General features: G+C 40.5%; 1 long non-coding RNA gene across 1 annotated transcript in view; it reads left to right on the top strand.

The window, feature by feature from the left end:
• The first annotated feature begins 48 nt into the window (after window positions 1–48).
• The window catches only part of LOC132646051 (uncharacterized), a 34882-nt gene continuing 14238 nt past the window's right edge, over window positions 49–20692 (top strand). Inside the window, exons 1-2 of the long non-coding RNA XR_009590719.1 lie at window positions 49–368; window positions 10422–10512. This is a non-coding gene — a long non-coding RNA (uncharacterized LOC132646051). The remainder of the gene's footprint in view (window positions 369–10421; window positions 10513–20692) is intronic.

The following is a 20692-nucleotide window of genomic DNA, read 5'->3' as shown; positions in this document are numbered from 1 at the left end:
CTGCGCTTGCGTAGCCCCTGCTCTCTGCGTGCCCAAAGAAAGCGCCTCCGGGAAGACCACGCCCACACAGGGAGGGGAGCAGGAGGCGGGGCCGCAGAGAGACGAGAGCGGATTGGAGCCTTGTCACCTGACCAGGCCTTGAAGCGCCCCCGCGCCATTTTTGGTGCTGGTACCTCAGCCACGCCTCGCTCTTTCTCCAGGATTCCGGAAAATGAGGGCTCCGCAGAGTTTACACGCATTCCCGTTAAGGGGCCATCCGATTAGTGGTCGTTCCCACCGAGGTTTAAGCCCCTCGCCTGGTAACCCACCAGGAAGTTTCCGCCACCGCCCCCCCAGCTTACATGGACTTCTTTGTCTTAGGAAAGAAGGTAACAAAGTCCCATTTTCCGCCCATCCTTCCGGACAGTCCCAGTGCTAAGACGGCGGAGCGTTCTGATTGGCCCTGGCATTACTTTCCTTCTTAGTGGTGGGGTGATTGATTTCCCTCGCTCTGATGGAAAAAGTTCTAGACAGTATCTTTCGGGGGGAGGGCACCAGGAAGCTAAGTAGGTACTACTGTCCAGCTGTACCGCTGTCCACCTTTAAGTATTTTTAAATTGCTAATGGTGATTAGAATAAAAGTATAAAAATCTGTCTTCTTCAATTTAATCAGCAAAGATTGAGTCTTTAAATCTTATACTCTTAAAACCCCAAAAGACAAGTTCTGGCTCCTTTAGTCAAAAATTGTGTGTGTGTGTGTGTGTGTGTGTAAATGATAATTACATTCAAGTGCCATTAACCTTTACAATCACTTAAAGCCTACTGTGTAGACATTATTTGTCATCAAAGAAAATTAAGCTACCAAAGTCACTGAAAAATACAAAAGAGGTTGATAGGAGTCTTCACATAGGAACCGACAAGGTAAAACATTTCGAGTATCCTCTGAGTATTTCTTCTGGTAAAAATATGCTTAAGTTGCACCTTCCATCTTTTCCGTGGCTAGGCACATCATTTTCAAAATGACACATGAATATCACCTCACCTCCATTTCTCTTGTTAGAAACAGTGGCTATCATTTATTATTTCTCCTAGTGTTACAGGATCCGCTTAAAACCAACATAACTCAAACACCAGGTCAATGCAGAAATTTATTGTAATCAAGCAGCTACTGATCGATCCAGGCAGCAGAACAGACTCAGGAATCCCAAACCGGATTATCACAGAATATTTAAACTTGCAAAACACAAGCATCTGTGCCAAATTATAGTTAAATTTTTCCACCAATCAGGACAGGAGTTGGTCCCTGGGCCTGGGAACATGAACTTGTTTGACCCTGACAGCAAGATGGAGAAGTTGTCCTTGAGATGGCTGGACTCAGACAACTGTTTCTTTACAACAGAAGCTGTTCAGCTATTGGGAAATCCCCATTTCCACTAGATCCTGAGAACTTGAACTTAGTTCTTCTCCCCTCACCCCCACCCCCACTCATGATTAAATGGAGCCTGAAAACAAAATGGCAGTACTTAAGACAAGTTTCTTTTGTTTGTTGCCAACACTAGGTACTAATGTACTCTGAACGTTGTGTCCAGAGTACAACATTCAATCAAAATGTAAATTGCTTATTCCTGAACTCTCCAGGTTTCTTCTATTTTTTATTTTATTTATTTTTTATTTTGTTTTTAAGGCAGGGTCTCACTATGTAGCTCTGGCTGTCCTAGAACTCATTATGTAGACCATGCTGAACTCAGAAATCAACCTGCTTCTACAACATGAGTGCTGGGATTAAAGACATGTGGCACTATGCCCAGCTTTCCTTTTCTTTTCTATTTTCCTCCAGCTTTCTTTAGAGCAATGTTCTTATACTTCAGCCTGCCTTAGAATCATATAAAGAAACTCCTAAGGTGTAGGTCTAAAGCCCTACCCAAGAGATTCTGATTAAATGGAAAATGGTCTCTAATAAATAAATATAAGGTATGTTGAGATTTGATTTTTGAAAATCATTTTGCTACAATTTCCTAATTACTACAGAGTAAAATTTGTAATAAGTATCATCCCTGGCTAGAATAATAGCTCTGTTAATATTTCATCAAAAAAAAATGTTAGGGTTAGGGATAGCTCCGAGTATGTGCTTAGTGTGTACAATTCCCAGCACCAAATGAATAAATACCTGAATTTTTCAGATAGTTCTAGTAAAAATGAAGACTCAAATGTATTATGACATTTATGTAATTCTCAAAGAGACAATACAAAACACTAATTTTAAAAGGGAAAAAATGAGTATTTAGGTGCCCATGTCTTACAAAACAGCAAAGACAAAAACTTAATATTTGAAGTAAAACCTGCAAATTAATAACAAAAAAGATATCTCCAAAGTATCCATTTGACCAAAATGGAATCCAAAGTCCCTACCCAGATGAGAAATGTGATAAATTATAAAAAGAGTGATGAAAATTAGAATTCTTTTTTGTGAAGTTAAAAGTGAATTTCATTCTTCCAACTTGGAAGAATTAAGAACTGTTATTAAACTACAAAATTATCCACTTTTCTAAATAACGAAGATATTTCATAGACAGTTTGTGTTAGGAAAAAATATTTTTCCTTTTACTGTATAATTCTCTGTCTTATCATATTTTTAGGAGCCTCTAAATATCCCAATACTTTGTTGCCTTCAGATAGAACTGACCACATATATTTTTATTCTTGTGTCTTATTTATCTGTACTCTGCTCATTCCACAAAGGAATTGAGGTGATTTTCTCTGTATCAAATAGACAGTTCTCTAGAGTAGATCAAATGGACAGTGTCTACACTGCTCATTATGACAAGTCATTCTTGTTAGCAAGAGACAAGAAACTATTAAAATTGCCTTAAAATGTATAGCATCTAGTAGTCCAAATCAAAAAGGCAATAACAGAAAATGGACTTTTTTATGAAACACACTCTCCCTATTTAGAAAACCATTCTCAGACACAGGTCCATGATGGATTTACTTAAGCAGTGCTTTCTATGTGCCATTATTTTTACTGTTTATTGTTAAAGTAACTGGATTGATTGTAAGATGGAAAGAGAAAAAAAAGAGAGGCTGAAAGAAATGGTTCCTTATTTCTCATAAGTATCATCCCTGGCTAAAACATTCTCAATGTTTCCAAACAAAAACTAATAGAGAAATCAAATAATACTTTTCATGTTTTAGTTTTATTAGGGTAAAATAATAATAATAAATGAAGCTTTAAATATCAACCCTAAAGAGATTGAGGCCTTCATATCATTCCACAGAACAATACTAGACTCTAGGGACATCTCTTGATTTTTTTTCCTCAAAAATAGATCCTCCATTTCAAAGAAAACTAAACCTAACCCCCTTCTTATGACTTTCAAAATACATGTAGAGTGCTGATCAAAGACATGCCCACAGGCCTATATTTACAAAATTTAGATGTTCCGGAAGAAAAGCATAAGATAACCAAACACAATTTAATTTTTTTTCACTCATCTTCATTTTTGTTTAGCTTTCTTAGGTATAGAGAAGATTATCCTTAGACATAAAATCTGTTATTTATTTGTGCATAATAAAAGTTAACAGCTTTTGTTACACAGCTATGATGGCCAAGAATCCATGAGCAGATTGACATGATCTCAGCTTAGCATCTTCATGAGGCAGTCATTCACAGATTGACCATAGCTAAGAGGATTTGAGTGAAGAAAGCTCACCCATGGACTGCTGGCTGGCACCTGTCGTTCCTCTTTGGCCACCGGAAAAAAGGCCTTAGTTCTTGACAAGATGGAATTTTTTTTGTTGTTGTTTCTTTTTATTCACTTTACATCCGGACCTTAGCTCCCTCTCTCCTCTCCTCCCGGTCCCACCCTCCCTCTTCCCCCTTCCCAACTCCTCAGAGAAGGGGAACTCCTCTCCACCCTCCCCTACCCCTACCTGAGCACTTCAAGTTGCATCAGGACTGGGTGCATCCTCTTCCCCTGTGGTCTGGTGAGGCAGCCCTGGCAGGGGGAAGTGATGGAAAAGCAGGCAACAGAGTCCATGTCAGAGGCAGTCCCCACTCCCCTTACCAGGGAACCCACATAAAGACCAAGCTGCCCATCGGCTACATCCATGTAGGAGGCCTATGTCTAGTCCACGCATGGTCCTTGGTTGGTGCTTCAGGCTCTGTAAGCTCTCCTGGGCCCTTGTTAGTTGATTCTGTTGGTCTTCTTATAGAGCTCCTGTCCCCTCTGGGTCCTTCTGTTCTTCCCCCAGTTTTTCCACAAGTCTCCCTATACCCCACCCAATGTTTGGCCATGAGTCTCAGCATCTGTTTCAATCCACTGCTGGGTAGGGCCTCAGAGGAGAGCTATGTTAGGCTCCTGTTTACAAACATAGCAGAGTATCGTTAATGTGAGGCGCTGGCTTTCTCCCGTGGGGAGGTTCTCAGATGGGGCCAGGCATTAGTTGGACATTCCCTCAATCTCTGCTCTATCTTTATCCCTAAACATTTTGTAGGCAGGGTAAATTTGGGGTAGAAGTTTTTGTGGGTGAATTGGCATTTCCTCCCTCCACTGCTTAGAGGGTGGCCTCTTCTGCTAGGAGTCTTAGCTAGAGTCACCCCATATCCTGTGGAGGCCCACCGAGGTAGGATTTGCTGAAGGAGGTGGAGGCAGAATCAGGAGGATCATGAGTCTGGGGGCAGCCTAGACAAAATGGTTTTGTTGTTGTTTTTCAGGGTAGATGGGCACCTTTTCAATAAAGCAACTGGCTTTTCCAGAGCAAGTATCGAGAGATGGAGCAACCAAGACAGATTTGTACTCTTGTAAACTGAGCATATTAGACAAAAGAAATAATTGAGGTATTTGGTTCTAAGTTTAACCCATTACAAACTTTTAAACCTGCCTTTCAAGTCATCTAGTAATGGCTTTTAAAGCGTATTTGGGGAAAAAAATGTGTTTTCTTTCCTAACTTATCTTTATTTCCATTTGAAGTTTCTAGATATGATGTGAGTGCATCACTGTGTAGCAATAAGCAAGAAAAAATTATATCTCATTGGAACTCATATGAATTTATCCCACCTAAAAGGTATGACATTGAACTCAGTGAGAACCAGAAATTTCTGATAGAAATAGCTCATAGAGAGCTTTTAGGTGATAATTGGTCTTGAGTTGGTGTGCCAGTGATCTCAGTCACAGCCTGTGCTTGCTAGGGAGGGGTTCTACCACTGAGCTACACTCTTAGCCTACCCCATCGTTATTACTCTTATTGCTGTAGTTTATTAAGGCAGCAAGGCAACAAATGCATCCATTCAATTTGCCGCCCTCTTATTTGCACATGCATGTACTCAGATCTTTTTCTGTCTAGGACAATCATTTTAATACATGAAGAATAAACAATTTTGCATGGGTTAGATTTGAGTTCCAAGCTGTTCTGTCTCCAGGATTCCGTAAGGTAGGAATAAGATGAGGGAGCCCTCTCTCCAGTTCTGGACCTGTCAGAGAATTGGTTCCTACCCAGCTGTAACCCTCTTCCTTTCCTTCTCTCAATGCTCACAAACCTCACCAGCCAACCAAAAGCCTCAAGCATGCTAAACACTATAGCTGACCCCTACCACCAGCCTGGCTGTAAGGTCAATTTGGATGAGAATCAGTGCTAACCTTTTATCCTACTTCTAAATGACTCTGAGACCAAGTCTTAATTAAACGTACATTCAGTAAGGGAACCTGTTTGGTCTTGATTACGTCTAGTCTTCCTGGAAGATAATTGTCTCACTCCCTGTTAGGAGTCGAATATGAAATAGATCCCCACAGATTCCTCACCCCAAGCTCTCTACTTTATGACCAATACAGTGTAACCAGCTGTGACATATATGTGTGTGTGTATATATATATACATATATACATATGTATACACACACACACACACATATATCCCACTATGATAGACTGCCCTCTCAAACTGATCCAGAATAAATGAGGTTAAGTTACTTTTTAAAAACATTTTATCGCTGGATAGGAAAAGTATCCAGGGCAATCACGGACATACACACTGATGTTCTCTTCCACCTGGAGCTCCTAAGAAGAGAGGGGCCTAAATCCCTGTGTTGCCTTCTGTCACTCAGCAGTCTTAGTCCCAAGGCTTACTAAGAACATGCAGAGGAAATACTCCTTCATTATGGGCTAAAGTTAGTGAGCAGCCTCCTCTCCGTGTGAACTTTTTACTCCTGCCCATCTGGCTCATAGGTTAGTTTGAACCATGAGTAAGTACATAGAAAACATTGTTTTTCTTCCTTTTAACTTTTTTCATCCAACTCTCTGCTTTCTGCTCGAGAGACATGATGGCTGATCTTGAAAATTTTATTTTATTTGTGTTCATAACAAAGTTAGGAAGAGTTATTCTTCAGTAAAGGATAAGGTGCAAGGCTGCTTGTGTAATTTAAATTTCCCCAGCCCTCCTGTTCTCAAGATGGCTCTGATCATCAATCCCTGAAACTACCAACTGAGATTAAAAGTTTCGATGAGAAACCTTGGTCTGTGTAGCCATGTCTTATGGTACCTGTGTTGAAGCCTAAGCCTATTTTCCCAGCTACTTAAGACAGAAGAATGGCAAGTTTATGGCCTATGCTGGCTACAAGTTTAACACCAGCCTAGACACTTAGTAACAGTGTCCAAGATAAAAAGTAAAAAAAAAAGAAGAAGAAGACCACGAAGATTGATGATATAGCTCAGTGGATACAGTGCTTGCCTGGTAAGTATGAGGTCAAAAGAAAAAGTAGCTCTGAGACAATGTTTTGTATTTAGGTGATATGATTCTTCCAAAGAATGGCTCCTAGACTCCCAGTGTAGCACAAGCAAGGTGTCTGTGGACATGCTGTGCAGTGCACTGAGCATTGCTTCCTCTTTAATAACTCTGATCCCCACAACAGTGGGGATCCTGTCAGTGTTTAGCAAAAAGACAACAAAGACTATGGCCACCTTGTTAGTTAAACTCATGACTGGGTTTCAGACATACAGAATAGTGTGAACAATTGGCCAAGTTTTCTCTAACCCTTAATGAGATGAGGGGTTTTATTTGTTTGTTTGTTTGTTTTTTGTTATAGGGCTTTTATTTTTGTTTCTTCATTGTGGCAAGTAAAAACATGAATTTAGATCAAGCAAAATTTTCTAATACATTTCTAGAGATCTTTTTAAGCCAAGTTAGTAGAAAATCTGCAACATGAAATAAGAACAACAGGTCTGGGTTTCGTTCCCTATGTCAATATAAAACAGTGAGTTGTGACCAGGGCCCTTCCTGTTATTATAGTGTCCTTATTCTCACCAGGCATTTTTAAAATACCAAGCTGTCTACAGCAACAGTAATTTAGTGGGTTTGTGTTAATATATTCATGAAGGGTCTTGATGGATTTGATAACCATAAGCAGCTGTTAACATTAAATTGCCATTTAATTTTTTTCAGTGACTTTCAAAGTTGTCAATATTAAAGAGTAGGGCTTTACAAATTACTACTCTAAGGCCAATAAGAATAAAATTAAATATTATTTAAAAGTCTCAAACAAGTTCTTTTTTTTTTTCTATAGTATGCCACTACAGAGAAAACAGAAACACAAAAGAGACATGTTTATCTTGGCCATTAGGCACCACCTCACGTATTTGCCCATAATCAGGTTTACTATACTCAGAAATGTTTTCATATTTTCCTCTCACACCCATGTAACTTTGCTTATTTGTAGGATAAGGTCTTATTATAAAATCCAGTCCTACCTTGCCGATACTGGTATTTTAGGCATGCACCACCGTACGTGGCCACCTCCCTTTAATATTTGAACTTTTCCTCGTATCCCATCCATCATATCTGTGCCAGCCCATTTCAGAACACAAACAAGTTTCATCCCCAGCAATATAAATGCAAGACACTTTCACATAAAGAATTTGAATCTCCATTCTTTCCCTTTATTTTCTCCTTGTTGGATGACTGTTTTAATGTTTTCATTGTCCTGATTTCAGTGGACAGGGGCAGTATTGGTGATACCTAGCCAGCATCCACAATGTGGCATCTGTCCTAGGCATGTGAGTGGTATCAAGAAGGGAACTGGAAGTTTCCAGTTCTCCTTCCTGACATGCTGCACTGCCCTCAGTCCCATTAGTTAAGAATTCCAAAGGCCACAGTATTGAAAACCAAGGTTCTCTGCCTCAGCCCAAGCTCCAAGCCTCCTCACCCAGATGCCATCAATAGGAGCAGGGATCCCAGGCTGATTCTCTCCTGCCAGCAAGTTTCACATATATGAGCATTTAATTTTGCTTTTTAACACATACCTCAATTTTTGCACAAAGAGATTAAAAAAAAATAGTCGTATTTTAAAGCATTGTTAGCAAATGTATTGTTTTTAACTCTTAAGTTACTGGGACACAAAAAGGGACTTCCCGCAACATTCCTGAATAACATGCTTCCTCTCACCGTACTTGGCTGTTACACACTAGATAAAGATATTCCTCATTTTTATAACTTCCAATAAAATATTAGTATGTGCTTACTGGAAAAAATAATTCATAGATACATGGAACATTTTCAAGGAAATATTTCTTTTCCAAAAAGTAGAAAAGCGTGCAGCTTTTCACAAAATGACAAATCCTAGCTAATATTTGAAATAATTCTCTGTGGCAGATAGCAGAAAGTGCCTTCTGCTAAATCTAGAGTGTATGTGAGTATGGTTGAGTGTATATAGATGGATGAGTATGTGTACGTGTGTGTATGCTTGGGGTTTTTGTAGTAATTGTTTCTTTTTTATTTTCTCACTTGAAAATAATTTTTTATGCCTAAAATTTCAAGAAAAAACTTTTCAGTCTTTTTAATATGTCAGTCTACAGTATGACATGTCTTGATGAAAGTGTAGCTCAGTAAGAGGGCTTGGCTAGCAAAGGAGGCGGGCCCTGGGTTCAAGCCCCAGTACCCTCCTTCCATTAATTAAAAAGAGAAAGAAAAAGAAAAAAAAACCCCACAGAATTGTAAATAGAAGGCAGGCATGGAGGAGTGACTGACAGAAAATTTCCCATTTTTATTATTTCTTAACTTTAAGGAGAAAGTAATGTAAAATACAATGACTTTTATACATGATATACTGATAAAAGTCTTCAAATTCTCACATCCTTGACTTGTGACAGAAGGTAATATTAGTATAAAGTGTAGCCTATAACCAGGTATGGTTCTGCAGACTGAAACCATTCTGTGAAAAAATGAGTGTGAAAGCAAGTGTATTTGGAAATATTTACAGTAATTTGATGGTGCCTCGATATCTGATACTGTGTTTTATAAATGTAGCAATCAGTATAGCTTAACTGTTTAACCAAAAAGAAAAGAAAATGTCCATCAGAGGTAGCCTGAGAAACACTAGTATAAACCTAAGTCAATAGGTAATTATAAAAACTTCAAGTTTTATCCTTTTTTTTCCTACTAAGTTAACTTTGTAGGGTTGTTTGTGCAGTTCATCTTCATCTCTGCCGAGAGCTTTGGATTTTCATTGCCTAGTCTTTTCATGGCTGACATTCACTAGCAAGAACCTCTGAGTGCAGCACCCGTCTCGTGCTGGTGCCCCTAAGAGAAGGCCAGGCAAGTTGTGCATCGGGTAAATGAAAGCTGTTAGCTCAATCATACGGCGGGACTCCCTGCTAGAATTTTTCAGTACTGCGTTCTCCATTGTTTTGAGAATTTACGGCCTTTATGTAATCGCTTTATGCAACAACAAATCAGGAAACCGTTACAAAAATTCAGATGAAACAGCCGTTCTCACTGTCTGGTTAAATTGTTATTTGGAGACATGTAATTGAAAGTCTGTGCCTAAAATACGTCTTCTGATGAGCTAGAATCAGAAGCATATCTTTTCTCTCTCTCGTTACTTTAAAAATCTTTTTTATGTGGGGTAAGCAAATTCAATTTATTTTTACTGAAGCACATAATCATACAAGATTCTATATTCAAGCCGGGGGTGTAGCTCAGTGGTACAGTGCTTGTCTAGCATTCATGACACCCTAGGTTCAATCCCTCATATGCCATGCATAACCAAACACATAGAAAGACAGATAAACAAATTGCAATAACTATGAAGCATTTAAAGTTTCTCTACACTCTCCCCCTCTTTTATTAAAACAGTATTATTAACTTCTATGGCAATGGATTTCATATAAGTAACTAAACACTAACATCTAGCATAAGAAATCTTGGTCAAGTCTTGATGTAAACACACTGTTTCAATAAAGCCTGTCAGAGATAACTTTTTGAGTGTGGTGTGTGTGTGTGTGTGTGTGTGTCTACTCAACAATGTTCTCATAAAGTTTTATATATACAATATGAAAACTACAATTATAGGAGACAAACTCCTGAAAACTATATTAATATCTATGTGTGTACCCACATACCCTGAGTATATAAAAATACCCTGGTGTATTTTGATACATTAAATTATTCTCTAGAAATGAGGAAACTGGCATGAAGGAAGATGGATTTGGCTTCAGCCGGATGAAACAAGTACCAAAAAGCATCACCCAGGCAAGCACTGAAAAGGTGAGCTGATGACTGGGGGAGGGGGGATGATTAGCCAAGAGTTTTTAAGAAATCAAGGCCATTTAGAAACAAAGAGGAATAATCCTGTTGAGAAGACAATAAAGATATAGGCTAGACCACCATACAGACTTGCTGATATTGTACTTGCTGGATCTAAAACATAGGTAGAGAAGTTGCCTTTGGGTGGGAAAGATAAAGCCTTGTAATTCAGAAAAGGGAGCCCAAAAAGGATAGACAAGGGTCTGGAAATTTGACACAGAAAACAGAAAGACTTCCCATTGGAAGGTTTCCGGTTTTTGCTGAGAAGGCTGAGATCATCTACTGAATATGTAGAGAGGGAATAGAAATTTGCTTTTTTAATGTTTAATAAAAATTAACTAGTCTGGTAGCTTTTGGCTAGTGTTCAGTGTCATTAAGGAGGCAAGTGTGCTGTTTTGATATTGCACACAGCTAAATCGCTTTTCACATGCTCTTGGGAACTCAGCAGGTGCTGATTTACATCTGTAATTTACATATTGATCTTTTTCATTAAATAATGTCAGAAACTTCAACTGGGATAGGAATATAGGCCTTGCCTGGCATTTTCACTGCAGTATCTATTTTCTGAATGTTATTTTTAAGTATTATTGTGTATATACATGTGTGTGTAACATGAATTCAGGCATGTGTGTGTGCGTGTGTATGCATGCCATGAGACATTTGTGGATGTCACAAGACAACTTTCAGGTTCTCTTCTCTTGCCATGAGTTTTGGGATTGAATGCAGGCTGTTAGGATTACATGGCAAGCACTTCTGATGAGCCATCTTGCCTGCCTTATAATGTCTATTTCTCTCTCTCCCTCTCTCCCTCTCTCTCTCTCTCTCTCTCTCTGTGTGTGTGTGTGTGTGTGTGTGTGTGTGTGTGTGTGTGTGTATGTATGTGTGTAGGAGGGAGCAGTGTGCACGTGAGTGCAGGTGCCAGAGAAGAGTCAGGTCCCAGAGCTCGGTGACAGGTGGTTGTGGGCAACCCAGTGTGTGTGTGCCAGGGTCCTCTACAAGGGCAACATGTTATTGAGGATAGTCTCTAAGCTGCAAGCCCTCAAGTCAGTTTATCTTCAAGTTACTATCATTGTTAGAGTTAGCTGTGCCTGTAAATGACAAAAAGCTCCCAATACAGTGACATGAGCAGAATAAATGATTCCTGAAATGGTCTCATTACATTCCTGGACTGGTCTTGAACTTTCAGTCCTCCTGCCTCAGCTTTCTGGGTGCTGGGATCACAGAAGTGTCCCACTATGCCCAACTCCTTGACTTTTTACAGTCTTAAGTATGAAGTCCAAACCAGTTATGGACCTCCCCATACACTCTCTGGCTCTTTGGTTCTTTCATAATACCAGCTTTCAACCTCACTGCCCAGGGTGATCCACAGTCTGAGTAAGAAGTTGGAAGAAGCTTGGCATGGTCAATCCCAGCACTAACGGAAGCAGGGGCAGGAGGATCGCTGTGAGTTCAAGGCCAGCCTGGTCTACAAAGTGAGTCTAGGGCAGCCAAGGCTACACAGAGGAACACTGACTCAAAAAAAAAAAAAAAAAGAAGGAAAGAAAGAAAAAAAGAAAGGAAAAAGGAAGGGAGGAAGGAAGGAAGGAAGGAAGGAAGGAAGGAAGGAAGGAAGGAAGGAAGGAAGGAAGGAAGGGAGAAAGAAAGGAAGAAGCATGCTGGAAGAAAGCCAAGGAAGAGGGACCACGAACATGCTCCAAAGACTGGAAACCTATTGGTTCTCAAGCTCCCATAGGACAGCTCACTCACATCTCAGAAGTCAAAGCTAGTGGACATGGCAGTGCTAACTCGTAAGAGTCCGAGAAGTGTTTTTTCAGGCTGTTCCCCTGTCCAGCTAAGACTTCTATCCCAGTGGAGGGAGAGACAGGTGATAGAGGATGGCTAGCGGCCTGGCATAGCCACAGAGTGGGTTCTTCTCGCTGAGCAACAGCAGACGATAAACAGAGCTCATGCCAGCACTCTGCTCTGACATCCTAGAGAACATGTATAAACAGAAACCTGATGGACTGTCTCTGCCACCCATTTACCACCTGCTAGCCCTTTTGCTCATCCATCCTGAGGGAATGTTTTTGTGTTTTACAGAGTCTATTCCTTTGTTTATGTGTTTGGATTTGATTAAAAAAAAAAAATCCGTTCTTCACAAGTGTCTTCTGAACTTGGAATAATAGCCGTCTGTTCAAGCTCCAAATAAAAGGAAAACTGTTTTATATCTACTTTTTTTCATGTATGCCAAGAGGCTCAGAAATGGATTTGCAGGCCTCAAGAAGCCAAACACTAACTGTAGAAGAGAAAAAGCAGTGTTTTCCTTACCAAGCATAAGCCTGAAGTGTAAGGCTTCTGTAATTAGGCAGGCTCCCAAGACTAAAACATACACTTAGTTTAATGTCAGTCTTGTGTTACAGAAGAGCTCTTCAAAAATTTGGAAATCTTTGTGCTTCTGTGGACTGCCGTGCAGAAGTGTGTTGGGGAAAACCAATGGTGTAATATACTCATAAACTCAGGGCCAGGGGCATAGCAAGACCCATTTGTTTATATTTTTTCTGCATCTTCACATATTCTCTTTAGACATAGAAAAAATATCTCTAAAATAAGCTGCTCATTTTTTTTTAACTAGAAAACGTTTTTTAAAATTATCTATTTTATGTGTCTGAGTGTTTTGCCTGCCTGTATGGTGCCCACGGAGGCCAAAAGAGGGTACTGGATCCCCTAGAACCTGAGTTACATACAGCTATGAGCCACCTTATGTATGGGTGCTGGGAATTGATACTAGTCCTCTGAAAAAACAGCCAGTGCAAAGCCATCTCTCCAGTCCATCTTTAAAAACTGATTTTAGAGGACAATCGGAGAGAGAACTCGCCCATGGCCTGCTTTAAGGGGGAAAGACAACCACCAGCCAGAAGACCGTAATTGTTTTCTCAAATGCGGAGGTAGCATTCCTAAGTTCTGACACTGTTACTGCATTATCATAAAAGGCCTCAGGTGTGGAACCCATTCTGTTGGCTAAGTCAGAATACTGTATGGTCAACTAAGTTCCCAACGTAAGAATATACAACTGTGGTCTGGAGAAATGCCAAGCCATGAACTGCTTATGCTACCGAGGACCAGAGCTGGGTTCCCAGTGCCCATGTCAGGCAGCTCACAACTGACTGTACTCCCATGTCCAAGAGGATCCAATGCCTCTGGCCTCTTTGGGCACACATAAGTGATTAAAAACAAAATAAGTCTTTCTCATTTTTAAGTGAATTCATCTGATTTTAAGCAAGTTTGAGTTAAGCTATCCCGCTTTCTTTTTTATTTTTTTCAATTTTTATTTATGTTTTGAAATTTTCCTATAGTATATTTTATCATATTCTTTCCCATTCCCCATCTCCTCCCAGATCTCCTCTCAACTTCACGTTCTTTCTGTCTCTCTGAGAAACAAAATAAAAAGAAAAGCAAAAGAAGCATGTAGACTGGTTTGTGTTGGTCAACTACTCCTGAGCACGGGGCCCGCCCAGGAGTGTGGCTGATAGAACCAGCATCACTCCGTTGAAGGAAACTGTTCCCCCTCTCCCAGCAGCTGTCAATTTTCAGATAGTTTCTTGGTTTGAGGTGGGACTTTGAGCCCACATCGCTTCCCCTGTTTTGAGGTAGTGTTTGGTCTGGCTTTAGCCTCTGCAGCTCTTGTGCATGCCGTCACAGTCTGTGAGTGCTTATTGCATTAGCACTGCTGTGTCTGGAAAACGCTGTTTTTTTAAAGGCATCCGCCACTTCTTGCTCTTACAGTCTTTCTGCTCCCCTCCCCTGATCCTTGAGAGGAGAGGTATGATAATGGTGTCCATTCAGGGCTAAACACTCTGAAGTCTCTCTTCTGCTCTGTGCATGGTCCAGCTGTGGGTCTCTAAGCCATCATAGTCTTAAGAGAATCCCTTTGTATTTGACCTTATTGTACAAAATAATTGGTGAAATAATATTACAATTAATACTTATATAATAAGTATTTTCTAAATTAAAAAAACTTGTGAACACTCATTAATAAAATAAGTAAATCTATCAGTAAGTATTTTGCTTGGGTGTGTATGTGTGCAGGATGGACATGCCTGGTGTTGAATCTCATGGAACTGGAATACCAGATAGTTGTGAACCACCATGAGCCATTGCTCCAGCCCTCGAGAAAATATTTGCCCTGAAAAAAAAAATGTTTATTTATTGGGGGGTTCACATGACATGGCTTGCTTGTGGAGGTTAAAGGACAACTTGAAGAGAGTTGGTTCTTTTCTTCCATCAAGTGGACTCTGGGAATAGGCAGGCTTAGTGACAAGCATCTTTTGCTATTAAACCACCTTGCGAAACACAAAGTGTGTGGGGGGTGTGAGTGTGGGTGTGTGTGGGGGTGTATAATTACTAGTAAAGGATGGCTTAGGCTTGCAAACTCAAAGCAGAAGAAACTCAAAGCAGAGTTGTATAAAGTATTTTCAGAGGACCAAATTGAAAGAGAGAGTTGAAATATTTTATTAGTGTCATGTGCTAAAGACTGGTTGCATTTTTGGTAGCTTTTCATTCTCTTATTCCCTCCTGGTGTTCTGGCTCTGACTGTAGTAGAAGCTCTAGGAGGGGTGCATGGCACTTTTTGGATGCAGACTTTGAAGCAGGCTTTTCCCTAGCTCTTCTTGTCCTTCCTTCATTAAAGGACAGTGCAACCTCACACAGTCATTTGAGGTATTCTTTTCTTTTAATTAATTAATTCAATTTACATCTCAGTCATAGGCCCCTTCCTCCTCTCCTCCCATTTCCACCCTCCCTCCTGCATCCCCACTCCCCTATTCTGAGCAATAGGGGAGCTCCCACCCAGACACCCCAGCTCGGTCTAGTCACATGAGGACTGAGTTTGTCTTCCTCCCCTGTGGCCTTGTAGGGAAGTCCCATCAGGGGGAAGTGATCAAAAAGCAGGCAACATCGTCTTTGTCAGAGACATCCCCACTCCCCTAACTAGTGGGCCGACATGAAGCCCAAGATGCCCATCAGACTTCTCTCCTTGGGGTCTGTGAATTGTAGTATGTCTATCCTGTACTATATGACTAAGATCTGCTTATAAGTGAGTATATACTATCTGTGTCTTTCTGGGTCTGTGTTACCTCACTCAGGATGATCTTTTCTAGTTTCATCCATTTGCCTGAAGATTTCATGATTTCCTTGTTTTTAATGGCTGAGTAGTATTCAATTGTGCAAATGTACCACAGTTTCTTTATCCATTCTTTGGTTGAGGGACATCTAGGTTGTTTCCAGCTTCTGGCTATTATGAATAAAGCTGCTATGAAAAATGGTTGAGCAAACATTCTTGCTGTATGGTGGAGCATCCTTCAGGTGTCTGCCCAGGAGTGGTATAGCTGGTTCTTGAGGTATGGCTATTCCCAGTTTTCTGAGAAAGTGCCTTGCTTAGAGCCTTTTGGTTTAAACTCTTATCTTACATCTTATGTGAAGAACACAGAATGTGTGTGTGTGTGTGTGTGTGTGTGTGTGTGTGTGTGTTGAAGCTGTTAGAACACCAAAACCTTAAATATGTCCCTAACACGGTGCTGGGTGTCCAGCCCAGGGCTTTACACATGCTGGACAAGTCCTCTCCAGTAAGCTGCACTCCCCGCCTGATGATGCCATTCCAAAATAAGAATTAAACATGGACCATATGGGCTGTTGAGACAGCTCAGCAGGTAAAGGCACCCGGCGGCAAGCCTGACAACCTGAGTTCCATCCCTGGATAACCCACATGGACGGTGAGAACCCATTCCCTCGAGCGCACATACACACACACAAACACACCATGGCACGGGTGAGTATATGCCTGCGCGCAATAAATAGATAAATATCTTAACGGTGTAACTCCTGGGCCTACAGTTGCCCTTGAGAGCACTCCTACTTTTCAAAACGGCACCACACGGTGGGATGGCGGCTCCGTGGGTAAAGTGCATGGTATGCACACGCAGTGTTCAGAGCCTCAGTATCTATGTAAAAGGCCAGACATGGTGATGTGTTGCAGACTGGCCATCCACTCTACCCAATTGGCAAGTTCAAGATTCAATGAGGGATCTGTCTCAAACTCTAACTCAGAGAGAGAGAGAAAAGACACCCAGTGTCTACTTCTGACCCTAAGTACACATGTACACAAATGCACACAATCAGGTGTAGTCAACTTTATTTTTATTTAATTTAAAATATGAATATAAAACATTCTTATACCAAAAAAAATCCCTGACATAGAGTGACTAGCACCTTTTCCCTAATATTATTTCTATGAACTGTAGTCTTTCCAAAGTGCCACTAAAAATGTATGTACTAATATTAACTCTTTTGGGGGGTCTTCACATTTTACATTTATTATTTAATAGAATTTTTTATTAATTACATTTTTTTCACTTTGTATCCCACATATAGCCCTCTCCCTCATCCCTTCCAATCCCACCCTCCATCCCTCTTCTTCTCCTATGCCCCTTCCCCAGTCCACTGATAGGGGAGGTGCTCCTCCTCTTCCATCTGACCCTAGCCTATCAGGTCTCATGAGGACTGTCTTTCATAGTCTTTCTTTTATTCATAATAGCCAGAATCTGGAAACAACCCAGATGCCCCTCAATTGAGGAATGGATACAGAAATTGTGGCACATTTACACAATGGAATACTACTCAGCAATTAAAAACAAGGAAATCATGAAATTTGCAGGCAAATGGTGGTAACTAGAAAAGATCATCCTAAGTGAGGTGTCCCAGCAGCAGAAATCTAGTATTCTTAAACATAGCTACAAATAAATGTGCCTAATAACTTGTTAGTAATCTGTCCAGACACTTTGCATATTTATTGGTTATTTTGTTTTGGTTTGTTTTTTTGAGACAGGGTTTCTCTGTGTGGGCTTGGCTGGCCTGAACTCGATTTGTAGACCAGGCTGCCCTTAAACTCACAGAGATCCACCTGTCTCTGCCTCCCTGCATGCCAGGATTACAGACATGTGCCACTGCACCGGCTTAATTATTATTTTAATTTGGTTTGAATCCTTCCTTTGAGCTCAGGATCTTAATCTTCTAGTTTTATAAGCCTGGAAACAAATAAACTCTAAGGTGCTCAGTAGTCACTGGTGTGCTAAGAACTGAGTTTAAACTTACTGCTTTGTGATGGACCTATATTTTAAGCCAATTTATTCAACTGTTAGTGTATTTTCTGATGAAGTGGACACTTAGGATAGTTAGGTTTTGTTTTGTTTTGTTTTGTTTTGTTTTGTTTTCAGAGTAAAGCCTACAGAAAAGTATTCTGAAAGATTGGAATATTTTAAAATTGATGAGCATAAATATCAGCTACCAGTTTGGTCACCTAATTGGTTCTCTGACCTAGAACAGAAGTTATATTTATGACCAGTGTGGTATCCTCTCTCAAGAGGAACTCATCAGCCAACAGTTATGGAGACTAATTTTTAAAAACCTACTAACAAAAGGAGTAGCAGTCTGGAAACAGTGTGATTCCTGTAGAGATTCTGAGAGATACTTCATCTTCAGGCTTTGCAAAATCTCTGCGGTGCATGAGGACTTATTGTGTCTCAGTTTTGTTTGTTACTGCTTAAGAGAAAAAAATGAACCTCTGCTAGAGAGAGTTCTGATTTTGAAAGGCTCAGTCATGACCTCAACCATGTCAATCACTCTGTAGAGATCCAGAAAAAGACATGAGGCCTATGTGAGCCTTAAAGTCTCCTTGCTCTCCCATAAAAGCCCAAAGTGTCTCTCTGAACATCCCCAAGGCTTTCGAATCCTGCCTGTCTTTCTCACATCTTAAAGAGGCTTCTTCCCTGCTGCCATTACCTCTTTTGTTCACACTTGGCCTTTTCAAGGCTGGCTTAGGGTGGGGATTTATAGTCCAGGGACAACTTTGACCAAGAAAAATGGATGTTCTCCTTTCGAACTAAATTACAACCCTGTTCTTATAACAGCTGTAGAATGAGGTTGTCAAATTCCCATTACATCTAATTCTCTAGGCCTAAACCTACAAGACCAGAAAAGTATTTATTCAACTGATGTTCATAGTTTTCTACAAGGTTGTCAGTGGATGAAAGAGAAAATGTTAGGTCAGTGTCTAAAGGGCTTAAAGTAAATCTAGATGTTTGGAGACTATCCAGATAACAGTCTTTAAAAAAAATCTTTGAAAGTGAAATTTGAGATGGGATGGGCATAGCCTATATGTCCTATGAATATGTAAAAGGCCAGGCAGGGGCCGAGCTTTCCATTCCAGCCCTTGGTTTTGTGCTTCTGAATGAGAAAGTAGCTTGTCTTGTAGAACCAGGAAGAGAGACAAAAGAGACTGAGGTACAAGTGAGCAGATGCAATCCTGACCTTGTCTAGAAGGTCTAGGGGAGGGGAAGCTGGTAGCCTGGTACCCATCTCAGCTTCAGTCCTGGTGGCATTGACATCTGCCAGAGCAGTTGCTGAGACGTGTGAAGGAGCTTGAGTAAGTTGTTTATGCTCCATGAGTGATAACCCATTTATTCTCCTCTGAAAGATGAAAGTGCTGTGGGATTTTTAATTAAGTTTGTATGTTTGGAACGTGCTGATAGTTAGAACAAACATTACCGACCTTCCAGGATAACATAAGCCATTTTTGCTACCAGTTCTTATTACTAAATGTTCAACTGGTCACTCAACTTTAAGTAGAGAAGGCTGCAAAGATGTCACACGATGAGGTAAGGCCAGTTACACATTACTATATAAGGCAGAACATGAGCCACAAGAAAAATTCAGTTAAAATCCTAGGGAGCTTCAAGTAGAAAACATTTCTTTCTGCTGATAAGCTTAAGCAGGGTGTTAATGAGCAAGTGTTTACCCAAAACATGGAGTAAATGAAGGGACAAAGGGAGATGAAACAGAAAGGGTGACTTGGTGTAAGTCCCAAAGGGAGTGGCATACAAGGCTAAGGAATTAATCAGCAAGAGTATATGGTTAAAAGGATACTATTTATATCAAGAGATAATTAGCTGGAAGCTTTTTGAGGAAAGGAGGGCAGAGAATAGTTACTAAGTCCATTTAGGAGGCAACACACTATACAGCTTGTGTTAGCCAGCCTTTCCTAACTGTGCCAAAATAGCTGACTTGGCCAACAGAAGGAAGGCAGGGATATAGCTCAGTGGTATAAAGCTTACCTAGATTAGCATGCATGGAGCCCTCAGTTCATTCCTTAATGCCAGGAAACGAGAGCAGGGCAGAGATTTCAGTACGTGGAGGCCGATCCCATCCTCTCTGGGCCTGAGTAGGCAGTACATCATGGTGTACAAGCGTGGAGGAGAAAGCTGCCTGTTTCTGTCACTCATGGCAGCTGGAAAGAGAGACGAGAAGGGGTCAGGGACATGAAGCACTTCAAACACATGTGCCTTGTGACCTTACCTCTACCTAAGCCTAACATCCCAACAGCAAATTCGTAGTAAATTCATTGATGAATCAACCCAGTGATGAAGTTGGCACTCCTGTAAACCATTTATTCTGAATATGGCATTGAGGACCAGCCTTGAACACGTGAGCCTTGGTCGGGGATGCTTCCTGTCTAAACAATGATACAAGTGAAAGGTTGTGGCGTGTCAGTCTAAGACTACAGCAGTGAAGTCAGAAGGGGAAAGTTAGGAAGAAGTTAGGTAAGAGAAGTAAGAAGCCTAAATGTATCAAGATGAGCAAGTGTGTTGTTAATTAGTAATGAATGAACAGAGCCAAAAATAGCAAAGGTGTCTGTAGCTTCTTCTCTTTTCACAATACAAATATATGTTCTGTCCACTTCTGCCTTCATTTTATTAGAACATAGGGGATTGTTTTTTTCTTTTTTAGATTTAGGTCAACTTACAAGTTTAACAGATGTAAGATATTTGATGACCAATGTTTTCTCATCAGGAATTAGAAGTTAATTCTATGTAATTTCTCAGCTGTGCTCTCCCTGAACTGGGACATTTAAGGAAAGTCTCTTTAGTGAATTCCTGGTCACCACTGCAAATGAAGCTTGGTGGGGGAGTGCTTTGCTTAGCACATGTGGGGCTCTGGGTTCACTCCTCAGTGCTAAAATAAGTAAATAAACAAACAAACATATAAATTTACTAGATGGCTGTCATTCCCAGAAGATGGTTTCAATCCTGGTTGCTTGTTAGGACCCCCTACG

This window comes from Meriones unguiculatus, chromosome 3 (genome assembly GCF_030254825.1).
Source record: "Meriones unguiculatus strain TT.TT164.6M chromosome 3, Bangor_MerUng_6.1, whole genome shotgun sequence".
In the NCBI taxonomy this organism is placed as follows: Eukaryota; Metazoa; Chordata; class Mammalia; order Rodentia; family Muridae; genus Meriones; species Meriones unguiculatus.
Note: the sequence above shows the minus strand (reverse complement) of the source record. Positions and strands in the feature narration are given on the sequence as shown.